General features: G+C 36.6%; 1 pseudogene; it reads right to left on the minus strand.

The window, feature by feature from the left end:
• Window positions 1-5,376: 5,376 nt before the first annotated feature.
• On the minus strand, window positions 5,377-5,495 carry LOC118601981 (annotated as a pseudogene).
• Between the last annotated feature and the right edge of the window lie 218 nt (window positions 5,496-5,713).

Consider the following 5,713-nt stretch of genomic DNA (forward strand, 5'->3'; position numbering starts at 1 on the left):
ATTGCTTAATTTAAGAATTGTATATATTGCCCTCACCAAGACTCTCTTGTCTATTATGGAAATGGTTTCGGGAGTTGGTGGACAATGCATCTCAGATGTTCCAGAGCTTGACTCAGCAGGGTGGCGTGAAGGCCTACGGTGCTCCCCAGGTGGACAGAGGCCCTTCATCATCACACTCTGGGATTCTGGGCAGAATGTACTAGAACTATTGGAGAGCAATTTGGGTCTATATAGGCATAAGGTTAAGGTTTTAATATTAATTGGTTATGGTCTGGGAAACTATGGAGTTGGGTGCAATTTTTCATGGACTTTAAAGAGGTTTCCATCTTTTTAGGATGATATGTCTCAAACTTTAAGCATTTGAGAAGTATCTTCAGCATGTCCCTCTGTAGTGTTATTTATTTAATATCTTTCTTTAAATTGATTAACTATGATTACTTAAATATATTTTAAGAAGGAAACTTTGTATAATTATCACACATGGTTAGGAAAGAGAAAGCTTTGCCATAAATAAGAGATCATAATCAATATAAATACCTTTAGGCCTTCTCCTTGATGTAAATAAGATTAAAAGAGAATTGAAAAGGCAATGATACTATTTAACTTTGTGTCTGTGTACCACTAAAAAATATCTGCTGTAATACTTAAAATTATCTTAATGATTTTGTTTTTTTTTTTTTTTTTGATGACCATAGAAATACTAATTGAAGGGAAAACATACGTTCTCCTCTCCAGGACAAGTTGACTCCACCTCACCCAGCCAGAGGTTATGGAACACTGCTGTAACTATCCTAGTGATGAAGGGCTTGTAAGCAAAGAAGCAGTGGGATTTCAGGTGGAATCTAATAGTGTGGCACGCCCAATAGCCTTCTAACCAATTCAATCTATAGTGTAGTATGGCATAAGTATGTGAGGATTTTCTCTTTATTTTGAAAAATATGCAATTAAAGGAAAAACAGACACTCCTTAATGAGATATCCCAACCTGAGTACACTACCTTTCATGACAGAGACAAGATGGTTGACTTTGTGGACAGTGAAAAGAATTGTTGGTGGCTTTGAAAGGAGGGTGGCCAATGTTTGGTATGACAGTGTGTGACATTGGCTAAGTTAGAGAAGTATTAGTTGCCTATATCTTCTGTAACAAATTACATCATGGCTTAAAACAACCAAAATGTATTCTCTCACATTTCTGGAGGCCAAAACCTGAAATGAATTTAATTGGGCCAAAATCTAGGTGTCAGCAGAACTGCTTTTCCTCCAGAAGCTATAGGAAAATATGCCTCCTTGCCTCTTTCTGCTTCTGGTGGCTGCTAGCATTCCTTAGCCTGTGGCTGTAATTCTCTGTCTCTGTAGTTATTGCTGCCTCCTCCTCTCTGTGTCTTCTCCTTTTGCCTTTCTCATACAAGGACATTTGCCATTAAGATCCACCCTCATCTCAAAATCTTTAACTTAATCTCATTTTCAAAGACTTTTTTAGCAAATCATTTATATTTATAGGTTCCAAGCATTAGAATATAGATACTTTTTGGAGGATTCATTTTTTAGCCAACCACAGGGAGGGAGGGTTATCTAATTTGAATGAGGAACTAAGGTTCGTTGGACACCCTCTGTGAACCAAACACTGTGCTGAGTACTTCGTGTGTTAGTTTATTTACTTCTGGCAACAATCTCATGAGTTATTGTTGTCCATATTCACAGATGAGGAAAAGAGCTTAAAAATGTATCCAAGATTACCAAACCAGCAAGTAGCAGATGTTTTAATAATCTTAATTTTCAGACAGTACATCACATATTTATAACCTCACTGATCTTATGTTATAAGATAAATAAGATCAGCTCTCCAGATGCACTGGGCCCATCTGGTGTCTGCTCAAGCTCCATGATTTCTGCCGAAGACACCTTTATTAAAAGCTTGTCATGATAAGCCAGAGTGAGGACATGATTTCAGACTATGTCCTATAGTTCTGAATATACTGAATTCATGGGTGAACATAGACTTCCTTAAATAAAAAGGAGAAAAAGCCCACCTTGGTAGCTAAAGCACATCAAATATCTTCTCATTTAATATCTAAGTTGCTTCAGAGTTAGTTAAGTATTCATGAGTTTTGTTGAATTAATCAACCACAATCATCAGTCATTTATCTTGCCTACAGGAAACAAACATTCCAAGTGCTCACCTTCACCATACTTTTTGCATCTCTGTACATTATTTTTAGGAGGTGCTGCAATTGCTGCTAACAGCGAAGTTTACCAAGGCTCTCAACCATGAACCTGTTGAACAGCTTTACTTTGATGGAAGTTTCACAAGGGCTTAGAAACAGACATTCAGGCAGGAACAAACTTGCCTGGGAAATTTCATTCAAGGTGTAGACTTGGGAGAAATTTTAGCCATAACTTCCATGTGTCCTCCTTCAATCCAACTGAAATTTAGAAAAGCAAATTATGATGAAATCTTTTACCACAATCTGGTAAAATCAGGGCTTTCTAATTGTCTGTGTCATGGGCTAAGCTTAAAAAGGAAGCATGGCAAGGAATGGATTCTCTACGGGCTGGAGGTGTGTTAATACTGTTTAAAATGTCTGTCTGGGTCTGGTTTCTGAATCCCAAATTGAATGCTGCTTTCCATGGGGAGTGGAAAGGAAGTGAGCTGGGGCACAGATGTCCGAGCTTTCTGTTGGTACACAATGGTGATATAGATATAAATTCATCTAAGAGAGCATTCAGTATTTTGGTTCAAACATAAAACTTTAACCATCACATATTTACTTTGGCTGAGGTCAATCTAAAACACACAAATAAACAGATTTTGGTCATGATGCACATAGGAAAAAACAGACCTATTACTCACGATTCAGAGTTGTTTTCTCTGTAGTTCTCTTCACAAGTTGGGTGAAGTGAAGATATTGTCTTTCCAAGTCCCCTTTATTCTGCCTCCCAAACTTCAACTCCAGGCAGTTTCCCATAATACTGAATGGCTGCTCCCTTTTAATTCCTAAAAGTTTATGTCGTAACTCTAGAGTTTAGTCTGTGTTTATCTTGGACACTCCACTCGGTTGAGTTTACCTTATTCTGTTGCTACTACAAAATTTATTGAATAAAAGGGGGCTGCTGCTGCCTGTGAGCTGAGTGGTAAGTCCAGAGTTTCATAGTTCTCATGAATTACATTATCAGATGCATAAGTAATATAAACCAGTTACCCCAATAGCCTTTGGGATAAAATGTCTCTCTTCTGAATGCATCTTCTGTGGAGTAAACCATTCAGATTAAATTAGTTCAGATCAAGAAGGCAATTTTCATTTATAAAAGGATTATGTTTTTTTCCTTCTTAGGCTAGACCAACAATCTAAACACAAAGATAAATTGAAATGAGATTTCATTTTTAAATGGCTTTCACTAATACAAATAATAATATAAAAGGGAAGCTATTTGGGTGATGCTGAACAGCATTCGGTCATGACATTTTAATAAGTATAGTAACAAATTTAATATTTTAATTTGTGATGCTGGTATTTTAATTGCTTTACAGAAATATGCCATTGTGGACTGATAAGGCCTATTAGGACCCTTCCTCCAGGAAGACTCACAAAGGTACTGATTTAACAGGTCTTAGGGTGATAATTTATAGCTGCACAGAAGTGAACAAGGAAGGAAATAGTCTTAGGTTTAGAATAATTTGCATTTCTAATACACCTTAATCTTTAAAACATTTGGCTGAATGCTTTATGCTGGGGAAACTCCTATTCATGCTATAAAATATAATCAAAAGCATTATATGGTAATGAAATATTCAGGTTTAATAATTTTTTCTTTAAATGTAGAGTTAATGTCCTATATTAGAATTACTTTGGTCCAGTGAGTATTTAAGTGAGTGATTATTCACTTAAACATTCTATAGAGTTTTTCATAGACACCAAGACAATGGAGATAAAATATTAGTTCATTTCCACTTGCATAAAAAGTACAATTATTAAAAATAAGCACTGTGGAAATTCTAACATGTTAAGACACTTCATACTTTTCTGTAGCTCGGGTGACTTTTGAAGGAAATTGTGCATTCTTTGGTTCCCACCTGCTCCTTTGGTCATAGATTAATAACATCTGACCAAGCATGAAGACGTGCTGAGGCCATCTGCCATTACACACAGCAGGATGTGTTTCAGCTTCCTCAAGTAGAATTCTGACTGACTACATGGCCTCACTCTCAGTTGATAGTCTCTCTATTGAGCTGCATGAACCAATTTTGATAAAAGGAATTCAATACTCAACTCAGTCAAACCAGAACTACTTTAGCTGCTCAGTAGTGGTTAAAGTATTAGGCTACCTATATAATTTCAATGATCGATATGAGCTCTCTTCTCTATTTAGGTAGTAATAGGTAATAGAATGTCAAATAAGACTTTCGTGTTTGTCTCAGTGCTTTGATGTGGTGCACAAAGCTGAGAAAAAGATACCAAGAACCTTAGCATTTTAAAACTAATTTGATTCTCTTTCCTCCATGCCAACCCCTCACTTCCTACTTCCTTCGCCACCACATTCACCATCCTGGCCACCCTTACTGTGACCCCTGCTTTCTTCAACAAGATTTCTTTACGTTCTGGCTTTTTGATCTACGAGCTGACAATGTAGGATGGGATTATAGAGAAGGATGCCCCATTGGTCTGGTATTCATACTGTAAAGGCTCTTATGAGTCAGTGAGCCAACTTTTTCCTAACTTTTCTCCTTCATGGTTCAAAGAAGTCCCCAATGCCATCATTATGGAATGACATTATTGACATTCCAAAGGAAGCCCATCCCACAGCTAGAAAGTGGTGTGTGCAATAGAAATGACATCAGCCAAAGGACTGAAAGTACTTATTCTTGTTCTAAATATAAACATGGTCAGGTCATCTAGGGAAAGAGATTGAATCTCATGATGTTTTAGTTTTTTTTCACTTAAAAATGAGAGGACTAGAATCAAGTGTTGTAAAATTTCACAGTGGTGTTTCCAGGCCTACTGGCTAACCCTCTCTCATCTTTTCCTTCTTCAACACACCTGGAATGAGACTAATTACCTGATAATGAAAGCTGCTACCTTGTGACCATGAAGATGAAGGCTTGCACATGAAGATTTGTGGACCTGGACCCCTGATGTTATCTCTTAGGTGCCATCTCTACCCTGGACTACCTTTTCTCGATATCTCACTGTGTGGAACAATAAACTTTTATTTATTTTATTAATTAAGTAAGTAAGTAAGTAATTTTTTCAGTGATTTTTTTTTTTTTTTTGCGAGGCAAGCTTTGGTCAACATCACAGATTGCAAGGAGTTTATCAGGTTACAATCCCTTTTTTATTATTTTATTTTATTTTATTTTATTTATTTTATTATTTTTTTATGCCTATAGCACCTGGTCTACTTAGGTGGTCTCCCATCCAAGTACTAACCAGGCCCGACCCTGTTTATCTTTTGAGATCAGACGGGATTGGGCTTGTTCATGGTGGCATGACCATAGATGGAACAATACACTTTTATATAGTGAAGCTACTCTTAGTTGATTTTCTGTTGCAAAAAGCTGAATGCATTTTTAACAAACGTGGCCTACAACTAGTGCTGATCATCAGGCAGTCGTGGAATTAATAAACATACTTAACATTCAGTTAGTATTTTGTAACTACCTTCAGGATAAACTCTGTTTCTATCAGATACTTGAAAAATTTTTGTTTCTTTTAATG

This window comes from Rousettus aegyptiacus, unplaced genomic scaffold (assembly GCF_014176215.1).
Source record: "Rousettus aegyptiacus isolate mRouAeg1 unplaced genomic scaffold, mRouAeg1.p scaffold_m13_p_4, whole genome shotgun sequence".
NCBI classification, from domain to species: Eukaryota; Metazoa; Chordata; class Mammalia; order Chiroptera; family Pteropodidae; genus Rousettus; species Rousettus aegyptiacus.